The 14,116-nt window shown below is 38.7% G+C and overlaps 1 protein-coding gene across 3 annotated transcripts in view; it reads left to right on the forward strand.

Annotated features, from left to right (window-relative positions):
• Window positions 1–14,116, forward strand: part of HECW1 (HECT, C2 and WW domain containing E3 ubiquitin protein ligase 1) — a 504,763-nt gene that overhangs the window by 195,942 nt on the left and 294,705 nt on the right. The window lies entirely within an intron of this gene.

The following is a 14,116-nucleotide window of genomic DNA, read 5'->3' on the forward strand; positions in this document are numbered from 1 at the left end:
TATGATGTAGCCTAGAAAGAGTACCTCATCTTTATGGAACAAGCATTTCTTCAGCTTCACATAAAGATTATGTGCAAGCAATCTCGATAATACAAGTCTTACATGTCTTATGTGTTCAGACAGGGTCCGTGAATATATAAGTATATCGTCCAGATATACCACAACACAGACATCTAGTAAGTCTTTAAAAATATCGTTTATAAATCGTTGGAAAACTGCAGGGGCATTGCATAGGCCGAATGGCATCACAAGATATTCGAACAATCCGTATCTAGTTCTGAATGCAGTCTTCCACTCGTGTCCATCACGGATTCGAATGAGATTGTATGCTCCTTTCAGGTCTAATTTTGAAAAATAGGTAGCTCCACGCACCTGCCCAATGAGCTCAGGGATAAGCGGTAGAGGATAGCGATCTTTTATTGTGATAGCATTCAATTTCCTGTAGCCGATGATAGGTCTGAGACTTGAATCTTTATTGCGAACAAAAAAGAGTCCTGCTGCTGTGGAAGAAGTGGAAAGTCTAATAAAACCTTTTTCCAAGTTCTCATCCAAATAGGTTTTGAGATGGGCAAGTTCATCCTGTGAAAGAGGATAAACATGACCGAACGGCAATTTGCTATTTGGGAGTAGATCAATGCTACAATCATAGTCTCGATGAGGAGGTAATGCTTGAGCATTTTTCTCAAGAAAAACCTCAGAAAGATCCTGATAACATAGTGGTGCAATCTCATCTGTCACCACAGACAGAATCTTCCCGGAAAACGGGAGGTTACACGTTTCCTCGCAATAACAAGAAGGGAAGGTCAAGGACCGTTTCTTCCAATCTATGGTTGGTTGGTGTGTGTGTAACCATGGAAGTCCCAACACAATGGGAAAGTGGGGTGAAGGTATTAAATCGAAGGTAGAAGTCTCCCTATGAGACTCGTTAATAGTGACTAGAAGTGCTTGTGTCTGATCGGTGATCGGACCAGAGGATAACGGAACACCGGTAATAAGACTTACTGAGACAGGTTTGAGTTTAGAAATAATAGGAATTTTATTTAAAGCAGCAAAACATATATCCATATAATTTCCACAGGATCCTGTGTCAATCATGGCCTTAGTAGTAATCCTGTTCTGGTCCCACTGTAATGTCAAAAAAACAGAAATGTAGGGGGTTAGTGAATGAAGTTGTCAATCCTCCTAGAGAGACATGTGAACACTCACCCTTCTTTTTGTTGACTAGGGGACAGATGTTTATCTTGTGATCCGGGGATGCACAGTACAAGCAGAGATTTTCATTTCGTCTTTTGGCTTTTTCCAGAGTTGATAGCGGTGGGCGTATGGTTCCTACCTCCATAGGAACGGGGTCAACGGCCGGAATCCGAGAGGAAACGGATAATGGCATTCCCATCTTTTCAGCCTTTCTTTCTCGTAGTCTTCTATCTATGGTAATACTGAGTTGTATTAATGCATCCAGGGTTTTTGGCAGATCCGCTCGGGCGAGCTCGTCCTTAACGGCTTCTGATAGGCCAAGCCTAAATTGGGTTTTCAGAGATGCATCATTCCATTCTGAATCAAGGGTCCATCTCTTGAACTCTGCGACAAAGTCTTCTACAGGCCTCCTTCCTTGTTTCACGGATCTTAACTGAAGATCAGCAGTACTCTGCCTATTGGGGTCATCATATAGGCTGGTGAGCTCTGCCAGGAACAAGGCATAGGAGTTGAGAAGCTGGTCGTTTTTCTCAAAAAGAGAATCTGCCCAGGCTCGAGGATCGCTTGATAGGTAAGAAATAATAGTACAAACCTTAATGTGATCAGTAAGGTAGGTACGAGGTTTTAGCAAAAAAAGTAACTCACATGCGTTTTTAAATTTGCGAAATTTTTTGCGATCGCCTGTAAATACCAAAGGGGGATTTATTTTGGGTTCAGGGGACTGAGCAGAGGTAAGTTGTGTCAGTCTAATTACCTGCTGCGACAGAGCCTGATTGTCTTCTTTTAATTCAGCAAGTGCGTGTATTAACGCAGATACTTGCTGTTTTAATTGTGTCACCTGAGTGGTTATTTCTGCTGAATCCATTTTTTGGTTCGTTCAATCTGTAACGCTCCTGCGTTTCTTATATGGTGTGGATTTTCAGCTGCAGAAATAGTTCCACGTCAGTAGTCATGTAAGAGATATGCTGAGATACCATTCCCAACCTCAATGACTCATCGTGTGTGGAAGGTCTTATTTCAGCCAGTAAATACACACAATTAGCAAGCTGGTTCCTAGAGTGACTTTATGTATGTGGTAACACAATGATGAAGGTTGAGGGATAGGTTGAGTGGAGGTGGTAGGTGATAGACACTTGAAGGTGAGACAGTAGCAGATGGATGCAGGAAGGTTTAGCAATGTTGTATGGTAGCAGATGACAGGATAGCAGGTGGACATACAAAAGAGATCAACCCAGTGCAGAAAAGTAGCAGTAGTCTCAAGAGCTAGCAATCTAGTTATCCAGATGTGATAAACAGTCTTTACTATGCAGAGCTAGATAGTGTAAGCTTAGTATAAGTTTATAGAGAATTCCCCTGCAGGGTACTTAGCACTATTAGCGATACAGCCGAAGGGTGGTTCAGGAGAGGCGGATGATCCAGTAGCGGGATACAGGGATCAGCGCAGCGAGGTTCCGTCAGCGAGGTAAGCTTGCAAGCATGGAAGCTTCAAGCAAGGTTAGCATCCAGGTAAGGGTGTTTGAACGAACACATGTGAGTGAGAACCGGCGATTTAAATAGCCATCTAGTCCGGCGCTGGGTGATGACAGCTCCAGTCTTAAAGGTGTATGCGCACCTTTCCAAAAGTAAATGGTGGGGCGCATACACTTGTGGAAAGTGTAATTTAGGGTACCAAAGGTACCGGAACATTACACTCAGAGCAATGACCAGTCCAAGGAAACTGTACATAGAAAGGCAGTGGCTGCAAAAAGTTGTATAAGATCAGCATTACCAAGGTGCAACAAAAGAATAAAAAGGAGGAAATAAAATAATATTTAAACATTTATAAAATTAAAATATACAACTAGCATCAATTATATTACAGTCTGCCAATATGCCAGGAGAATGATACAACTAAAGCTGGCAATAGACACTAGAGAAAGGTTAGAAATGGAGGCATCCATCTATGCCGCAACCATCTCTTCTAGCCAGTGCATTTTGCAGCTACAGTATTTAGCCTATGGAATGGGAATGGAGAGGCAAGTTGAAAAAATCTCTGGCACCAGTTTATTTGAAAAAACAATAATGATTTGGCAAGAGTTTCTAATTTCTCTGATGACTGTTCCACCAGTGAGACCTGGCCAAGGGCTAGATTAGGAAATTGTTTAGATGCCTTTGGGAGAGATGTAGGTAGGAGGTGCTGGATCCAGACATAGGTGGATCCTACAGTCATGACATAAAAAATGAAATATGTTATACATCTTCACTTTATATATGTAAACCATATTGAGATGCAAAAAGGGCTTTTGTTGGCTGCCCACAAACATAGAGGGATCTATGAATTAATATTTTTTATCCAGGATTCACAGATATTTTCAGTTGAACTTGAATGCTGTTAGAAACATGTAAATCTGGGGTGAAAGATGTGTGAATTTTGGGTGAAAGCGTTAATAAATAGTTGGCATGGATTTTATTACAAACAAAGAGTTGAGGGAGAGGAAAGAATACCTGATAGAAGAATGGAGCGTATAAGGACCCCTCAAAGAGGGGATGGGTACAGCAAGAACAGTTTAACCCCATCCATTCAGTAAGAATATATATTATATATTCTTAGAGACCTATATTCATATAGATCTCTGGATAGGAAGTATACAGGCCCAAGAAAAAAGAGAGCAATTTAGTTCACCACAGATAAGGATCAGATATCATGAGAGGCACAATTTCCCAATATTTAAAAGATACTATCTATTGACAAACAGAAAGGATGGTGATTATAACAACGAGATGAGGGATGGAAGATATCATGATGCCCTCATCATTATTCTCATCAGGATAGCTCAGGGAGCAGGTCCGACTACAATCATGACCCTAGGATACCTAATTATTGGGATTTTCCTAGATCAAATTAGGGAAAAATTAGGAAAAGAACTAAGAGAGGCACCGGGAGGGGGGAATACATTTTAAATGTTCATGAAAATGTTTAAATATATCCACAAATTAAATGTTAAAACAATATTAAAGTATTAAACACATATCCAAAAGTGTATTATATTACAGCTTACCAGTCAGTAGATGTGGTGGCTGCATCAGTTTGCTTTTCCCTTGGTTTTTTCCCTCTGTTTTCACCGGTGATCTGGCCAGTAACACACCTCCTGTATTAGTGAGACAACTCTGAAGGAGGCATAGCAGAAAGCAGCACAGTAGTGTTAGATGTATTAGCAGATGATTTTGATATGCTAATAAAAATTTAAGCCACACTCCAACTCACACTTTATAATCAGTTACAGCAAACAGTTTTTTTTTTTTGGGTTAAATATTTTGCATGAATAAATAAAAGCTGATCATTTTAATCACCCTTGCCAGTGTTAAATGGTTTGTACCATCCATGTCAACTGATACATTCTACTGAAGAGCTTGAGCTTGTGAAAAACAATAGACTTGCTGGCTGAATCCCTGGTTGAAGATGGAAGAAATAAAGCCTATAAAAGGAAACTAATACAGCCATCACATCTAATAATTGGCAATCTTCAATATAATACATGTTTGCTTATGGGTTTAACACTGTTTGAAGCGTGAGCTCATCACCAACCCAGTGATAAAAGGAGAATCAAAACAATGAAAACTCAACATACTCAACTCTAATTGAGTAATGCCTCTCTTTTAAACCCTCCAGGGGCCATGTCCCCATGTATTATAGTTTTTAGGGATTTAGTTTGTAAAAATCTTGACAAACCTAAAATTTGTAGCCCCCATATAGATTATGCTCTCATACATAGTGTCCAACAGTTGTGTGATAAGAAGAACTTAATTATCAGATCTGCAGATACGGAGAGGTATTGTCATGCTAGACAAGGACTATTACATTTTTTAAATGAACAAACCCTTGCTGATAGGGAAACTTAACTCCCTCTAAGGTGTAACCCGACAGTCCGCTATAAAAGGGAACTACAGAATTTATTCAATAGGGGTTACAATGAGGGTATATTGGATAGAAAGGAACATGGCATACCTGGCTCTCATAGCTTCCAAATGTCTGTGATCTATGTGCCCAAAATATAGTACATAAAGATCTCGCTCACCCCCTGTGCATCCCATCATAAGAGGGATTGATTCTTTTACATCCAGAGTGGGTAAATATATAGATCACTTTTTGCAACCTCTAGTCAATAAGATGCCTTCTTATTTAAAGGATACTCCTCATACCAATAATGTGCTATGGGAAACTGAATATAAGGATGGTTATATGATGGGCACAGCGGATGTAGCCTCCCTTTATACTGTTATCTCTCACACATTAGGTTGTAATGCAGTGGAATAGTACTTTAGCCAGGACCCCAATATACCTACTATACAAAAATAATTCATTATGGATTTACTGGAATTTGCTGCTTTCCATAATTACTTCTGGACATTATTATCTCTAAAACAATGGAGTTGCTATAGAGGCACAATTTGCACCCAGTTTAGCCAGTCTTTTTATGGCCAAATAAGAGTAGGATGTCATCTATGCCCATCGGAAACCCGAGTTTGTCCTGTGGGTATGGTATATAGATGACATTCACCTCCTTTGGGGTGGAGCTGGAGACTCTTTGTCAGGGTTTATGGGGGAACTTAATACTAAAGAATGTGGTATAGTCCTCAGTTATGAGCCAATCTATAGGCTTATACATTTCCTTGATTTAAAGATCATTGTGGAAGATAATGAGTTTATCACCATTATTCTTTTTAGGTCCATTAGTTGTAATTCATTCAACCCTCTGGATACTTGTCATCACCAGTCATGGTTGAGGTCAGCACTTCAAAGTCAATTTTTCACTCCATAAATGCAATTGTTCTAAAGTGGAGCATTTTATTGTACAAACTGGAGAGATTCATTAAGAAGGAGTATGAGGGGAATACCTTAACAATTATTATCTTTCAAACATAGACTCTCCTAATATAAATGGGAATATAACAGAACCTGAAAAGTTGTTGTGTTCTCTAACCAACGTGGTGGTGGCAACTTTGCACTGCAAAAAATATCATAAGGAAATATTGATCCAGTGATCCGGTGCAGCTTCTGAGCCCCCAAAACACCCAGGACAGAGTTGAACCCGTGACATCACCATGCACCCATGTCATTCCAGACTAGAATTCTTTGTACAGCACTTTAGCTCACTAATATATAAGAGTGGTTTTACTTTTTTTTAACAAAGTATTTTACTGGGTTTTACACTGTGGGGAGCGCTTGGCTTTCTTTTTTCTTAACATGGCGGTGATGACCAGATGAAGGTTAAGGAGAAGTGAGGAGTACCCATCTTATGCACTTTGTGCTTCTATCCTTTTTGGCCATTTGATAACCAGAGGAGATTTTTACCAGGGAGGGGCAGTGGGGGGTTCATGCTTTATGTAATTTCGTAGAGGGTCATATATATCCGGTAAGCCTTTTGGTCTGGAACATGGTGGCAGAGGTTCATTTGGAGTGAAATGCAAGTATTTTTTGTTTATTATTTGGACATTAACACAGTTTTTTAATTATTTTACATGGAAAAGTTTTATTCATTTTTGTTTTATTTTTGTTTTGGCACACAGTATACTTTATATATTTTTTATTGTGTTATCTTATAATATTGATTGGATCATCCACGTGTAAGATTATTGCACTTAATATTTAAATAGTGTTGCTCTAGTTGGTTAAAATACTACATTTACTAGTATTTTACATTTTTATATTTGGATTGTTGGCACACTGTATGATTTTTTAGATACAAGATTGACTTTTTTTTCCACAAACACAGTGTCATATATTTTTGCACATTTCACTGATATGCTTAAATATATGAACCCCAATTTCAAACCCAGCACTTTCAGAGCCATGAATACCACTAAATGAAGTTTGTATATTTGAAATTCAATCATTTGCATATCTGACGCTGTAAAAATGGTCCCATAGCTAAACATGAAATACTGATCTTTTTATTAGCATAACTTTTGATTTATTTATTGAAAGTGTTGCTTAAATAGCATGTTTCAGAAGATTCCATAGAGAAAATATTGTATGGTGAGTTATTATATAGGCTAATGCTTTTATGTAGCAAGAGGGAAACTAAAAGAGCTCACTGTGAAACAATTTATTTTAAAGCATAAGTATAATTTATAAAATGATGTGTCCAATTTAACTGATTGAACATACTATTATTAAAGACAGGTATCAATCTGTCTTTGTACCGCTATATACATTCCTTGCCATGATTCAGTCATCCACTTGACAGCAAATCTTGGCAGTAAATACATTAAAAAAAAACGATTTAAATAATGGCACTCCTGTAGTTATATCACTAATGGCCAGATTGGTTCTAACCATGTAATCATCACTAACTGCAATAATCAGTTAGCATTCGATTGTATTTGGCAAATGGCTTTTATTACTGTATTTTGCATTGTATGATTACCAAGCTATGCAAAATATGCTGTGTATATACTTGGGATATTTTGTAACCAATAAAAATGATTAACTTTTTAATGCTATTCTAACTTTTGAGATGCACCTGTATATATTGTATATATTTCCTACATAATGTGTCATGATCTTCTCAGGCAGCACTACAGAGAATGTATTAAAATGCTCAATTCCAGAAGGAAAGTGTTCTTGAAAATTGCCCAACATTTTGGAAGCTATGAATGCTGTACATATAACAGAGCATCAGGACATGACACAGAACTACACACGTTTTTCATGTATCAGCGGTGCATTTCCTGGCATACTAGCATACATCCCATTCTGGCATTTCACCCTTCACTTTAAGTGGGGATCTGAAATGTACAGACTGCAGTTTTACTTTTAATGCTCCCTATAGTATCTTCTTCCCCACATGGTAATGCATGGGTCACTAGGGAGACACTGAATTCCATTTCCTGATAGAGTCACATTCATTCCACCACAGTAAGCCCTCACTGTCACATCTTTCCTGCCCTAACACAAGCCACAATTAGTTTGGATCATACCACCAATAATGCACCTTCCCGATTTGGGAACCAATAGTAAATACCTTATTTCTTGTTTTTCTTATATTTTATTTCTTTATTGCCAGCAAGCATTTATTTTGAAAACAACATTAATTATTTTCAGTAATTCAATTCAAAAAGTGTATTTAGATGTGTTACACACAGAGTGATATATTTCAAGCATTTCTTTCTTTTCATTTTGATGATTATGGCTTACAGGTAGTAAAAGACAAAAAATCAGTATCTCAGAAAAGTAGATTACATAAGTTCATGTTCAATAAAAAAAAGGATTTTTAATACAGAAATGTTGGCTTACTGAAAAGTATGTCCACGTACAGTATAGTATGCAGTATACCAATACTTGATCGAGGCTCCTTTTTCATGAATTACTGCATCAATGCGCCGTGGCATGGAGGCGATCAGCCTGACGGACTGTTGAGGTGTTATGGAAACCCAGGTTGCTTTGATAGTGGCCTTCAGCTCGTCTGCATTGTTGGGTTTGGTGTCTCTCATCTTCCTCTTGCCAATACCCCACAGATTCTCTATGGGGTTTAGGTCAGGCAAGTTTGCTGGCCAATCAAGCACAGTGATACCATGATCATATAATCAGGTATTGGTACTTTTGGCAGTGTAGGCAGGGGTAAAGTCCTGACAGAAAAGAAAATCAGCATCTCCATAAAGTTGGTCAGTAGAGGGAAGCATGAAGTGCTCTAGAATTTCCTGGTAAAGGGCTGCACTGACTTTGGAGTTGATTAAACACAGTGGGCCAACCCCAGCAGATGACATGGCTCTCCAAATCATCACTGACTGTGGAAACTTAACACTGAACCTAATGGAACTTGTATTCTGTAGTGTAACCTTCCCCAGCTCTGAAAACTAAAACCACTTATCTGGCTTTAGAGTTTAAAGAAATGGATAATACTGATAGGCTGCACTGATGGGCACTGATGAGGAGGCACTGATGAGGCAGCACTGATGAGGTGGCATCAATGGGCATGAGGTGGCACTAATATGCAGCACTGATGGGCACTGAAATGCAGCACTGATAGGCAGCAGTGATGGGCATTGATAGGCAGCAATGATGGGCACTGATAGGGAGCAATGTTTGGCACTGCCAGGCAGCACTGATGGGCAGCACTGATGGGCAGTACTGATGGGAACTGATAGGCAGCACTGATAAGGAGGCACTGGCATGCATTACAGATGGGCACTGACAGGCATTACTAATGGGCACCGCATCTACTGATGGGAGATGTGGTGTGTCAGAGACGCACACCGCACTAACGATCGCTGCGTGCCCCCAGGGCAGTTGCAGTTGGTAGTTTGGCGATTATTTGGCCGCCATTTTGCTATAGGCAGGACGGCATGTGGTTAAAGGACTAGGAAATGTGGATAAAAGACTGTAGCTGGGAAACTGAAGGATATAACAGAGGATTAGCTCAATATCCAAAATGGCCTTCGGATTTGAGATTTGTCCACACCTGTCACTTCATTCCCTTCTGAAGCTCATAATTAGTATTTTGTACTCCTTTCTGTTCATCTTGTATAATTGTATGGGCACATTTTCCATTTAGCCTTCTCTCTTTGCAGCTATGTAGAGAAGTGCTTCGAGGTCTGCTGAATAGAGATCAAATTAAACTCTGGTACTTAATTAGTGTAGTGCACAGTCATTTGATTTAATTAGAGATTCTGCTGGCAAGACTGGCACTATATAGTTTCGAGTAACAAAAGAAAATGGTCCATGTCTAAATAGATAAATAAATATAGTGTTTCAAGGTTTTTGAAATGGCTGATTATTGTCACTAATAATCTGACAGTAATATTTGGGTATATCACTAAAACCATTATGACACAAGTAGATCCCGGCCAAAAATAAAATGTGTGATTCCCTCTTTAAAATAAAATGTACCTCTAAATATATTTATATCAAGATTCTCAAAAAAATTCACAGAATGATTTTTTTTTTTTTTTTAATAAAAGTATGTCTGTAGTTTACTCTGCACAATTGTCGTTCACAACAAATCCAGCTAAACTCAAGCTTACAAAACATTGCTGGCAGGCAGGTTGTTATTGCAGAAGAGACTCTTCTTCTAAAAAAAGTAAAAAAAATAAAAAAGCCTTACCTGCCTGTGAGCAATGTTTTTTGTCACTGTGGATATGGCAGTGACAGAGTGACAAGGGACATTGTGACCATCACAGTGTGATGCTTTGGCAAGTAAGTCTAATAATGTGCAAATATGTTGTGCATACTTGTGCAGACTAGTAAAATTCCTGGACGCTGTCAGTGGAGTTTAATTCCACTTTAAGATTTAAACAAGAGAGGTTTTTCTAATGCTTTAGATAACAGTAAGTGGAAGTCCTTAAACTCTATCTTACTTTAAATTAACTAAGAATTTTTGAAATTGTCAACATAGTATAGGGTTTCTTTTGTCTTTTAAGGTCAACTGGTAAAAAAAAGCTATGATTTGTGTTAAACATGAACTGTGTTGCGCCATTCAGATCATTACTTTTTGAAGCTGCCATTTTGGTGGTGATATTTCCCGTCATTCCCGTCCCGTGTTAAGTCTGGGTCCTAATACTTTTGCATCCAATAAGGTAAGCAGTAATTTTCAACTAAATTCTCAAAGTAGATTATAGCCCAATCACTAAATTAAATAAATTAAATAAATAATTACATTAAATAAATTAATTACAACTCATTTTTTTCTATTTTTTTTTTTTTAATTCTACAACTTCATTAAAAGAATACCTGGTGATCCTGGCATGAAGGTCCCTGTGCATTCCTTTTTTATTATGGGTAACATCCAACATCCAGTTGTGCTCCGCCATCACTCTGTCTACACGTGACCTTGCTGGAACACATTGCAGGTATACAGTCCACTGTTGTCACTATCAGGAAGGCAGTTTAGAGCAATGGCGGAGCAAGTGCATGTAGACAAGAAGTGGTTCAACGAGGTTGGAGATTGATATGTAAGAAATGATGAAAGAAAAGTGAAAATAGCATGTAAATCCTAAAAATAACCATGGATACTGTTTGTGATATTCAGTGCTTTAGCAAACTTAATATCATTGGTTTAAAGTTTAGAACTAATTTTATTTTTTTTCAGAGTCTAATTACCATCAGTAAGGCTCGGTTCACACTATGGTGACACGACTCCTTACTACTTCGGGGGCGACTTGTGCATTACCATGCACCACGACTTCAGAGCAACTTGCAGGGACTTCAAATAATGGAAGTCTATGCAAGTCGCTCCGAGGTCGCCCCAAAGTAGTACAGGACCCTTTTTCTAAGTCGGAGCGACTTGTGTCGCTCCTATTAGAACGGGTCCTGTAGCGGTCAAGTCGCCTGACAAGTCGCGCTAGTGTGGACCGGCTCTAAGAGTGATGTTATAGTTATAGTCAGGAGTGAGGAAATTATATTGTTAAGGGTGTTTGTTAATGTTTCATTGTAAATTTAGGTTAGAGGGTTGGATTAAGAGTTAAGTCCTAGAATTGTTTTTAATTTTTAGGGTTCATTTTTAGAGCATGATGGTGTGTGTTGTTTACATGCGCTGCAGTGCATTGTTAAAAAACATTGCAGAGCTTTTTTTTTTAATATTTTTTTGGTTTTAACTTAGACTTTATGAACATTACACTTCTATTTTGCCTGCTCTTTTAGTGAACTGTATTATTTTTTTATCACTAGCGCGGATTTTTTATTTATTATTTCACTTCTATTTAACACATTGAGGTTGAGTGCACTTTACCCACTTTACCACCAAGCCTATTTTTGACACTTTCTGTTTACAAGTTTAAATCAGTATTTTTTGCTAGAAAACTACTTAAAATCCCCAAACATTATATATATTTTTTTAGCAAAGACTCTGGAGAATAAAATGGCGGTCATTGCAATATTTTTTGTCGCGCGGTATTTGCGCAGCGGTCTTTCAAGCGCCTTTTTTTTAAAAAAATTACGAAAAATCATATTTCACTGCATTTAAAAAAACGAAACAGTAAAGTTAGCCCATTTTTTTATATATATTGTGAAAGATGATGTCACGCCGAGTAAATAGATACCCAACATGTTACAGTTTTAAATTGCGCACACCCGCGGAATGGTGACAAACTACGGTCAATAAAAATTTCCAGAGGCTTTAGATTAAGAGTGTAGCTCTTTTTTTAAAATTATTGCTCACTCTCTGGCGATCGTGGCAAAAGCTCACATGTGTGGTTTGAACAGCGATTTCATTTGCAGCGCGACTTCCATAGTTTTCTTTCGTGCGCGAGCTAACGTCGACGGGGCCGGCTAAATTTTTTTTTTTTTTTCTTATTTTTTTTTTTAACACAGGTTTTAAAAAAAAAAAAAAAAATCTGATCACTTTTATTGCTGTCACAAGCAATGTAAACATCCCTTTTGACAGTAATATGCAGTGACAGGTACTCTTTATGGAGGGGTCGAGGGTCTAAAAGACCCTCAACCCCTCCACTACACTCCCATGTATTCAAAATGCCGAAAACTGCATTTTTGAATACTGTCACTTTTTGAATCTGCCGCCTTTAGCAGCAGAGTAACCCGGGCGTGACGTCATGGACGCCGCCTCCAGGTTACGTCATCGGAGTCCCGATCGAAGTTACTTCCGGCTTTGATTGTGACTCCATCCAGCCGGTGGACGTGCCGGCTGGGTGCTCGGGTCTCCTGGTGGGACAGAAGACCCAGGCAAAGCCGCGGAAGGCGGCGGGAGGGGGGACGTCCCCTCCCGCTCACCAGGGTAACGATTGAGCGGCTCCCAAGCAGCATCGGTTGTTAACGCCGGAAAGCTGACCGCCGGCTCTAAAAAACGGTACCAGGATGATGCCTTTAGCTAGAGGCATCACAACAGTCGTCGCCCCCTCTTCCCCTCACTTAATATTTGGGAAATTCCTTAACATCCAGGACCATTCTCATATTTTTTTATTTTTTATAAATTCTATTTTTTTTTTGAATAATCAATTTACATCAAAAGACAATGGAGGAAACCACTGCCGGACCATATCTCATATTTCATGGTTTTAGCATATTCATACAAATAAAATGTGTCTTCATAATCTACTCTATCCCTTTCGGGTCTCTTTCATCCCTATACCTTGCATTCTCCAAGTCTTCAAAGCTATGTAGGGTTCAACCAGACCCAGACTGAATAGAAATTTACTTTATAAGACCAAATCACAAGGGAGGCTGGGTGTCACCAACATCTCTTACTATTGTAAAATGGTCCAAATCACCCCACTAATTCAATTACATACTCGACAAAATGCACCTTTGTGGACCTCGTTGAATGTGTTAGATGTTCACCCAATTCCCCTCCCTTCTCTTCTCTGAATCCCCCCTTCCTTCCTCCCTAGACCCATCAATCCAATGTTAACTCATATTTTGTCCCTTTAAGATTCGATTAAATATTGTTCGGGACTTTTCTCCCCTCATATTTCTCTCCTCCATATCCTTAACTGCCCCCTTGTCTAGGTGACCTATAGCTAGTGCTAGTGGAGCTCACCTGGCTTTGTTATTGTTCACTCTCTTTTAGACATACAAGTGACTCGCTTAAAGATTCCTATAAAATCTCCAAAGGATAACTATTCAACTACTTACAATTGCGACACTTTGTTAACTCCCTACCCAAAAAACATGACTCACCTCTCACTTGACAGCATTTGAATCAACCTTTAAGTCTTACAAAGGAAGGACAGTTTCCCTGCTATATTGTTTTATTCAGGGACATTCTTCCAACCACGCATCTTTCTACTCCTCTAGATCCTCTACAAGCATAAAAAGATTTAGCAAGCCATATAAAGTATTGCAACCCCCAACTACTATTTGTATTTAGGGGAGTTGCCTCATAGTTTGGGGTTGCTGAATCTTTTTATGCTTTTAGGGGATTGATACCCCATAAACTTTTTAATGAATTTGTAATAAAAATATATTTTTTAAGAAAGTTAGAGTGTTGGT

This window comes from Pelophylax lessonae, assembly GCF_965119305.1.
Source record: "Pelophylax lessonae genome assembly, chromosome: 5".
In the NCBI taxonomy this organism is placed as follows: Eukaryota; Metazoa; Chordata; class Amphibia; order Anura; family Ranidae; genus Pelophylax; species Pelophylax lessonae.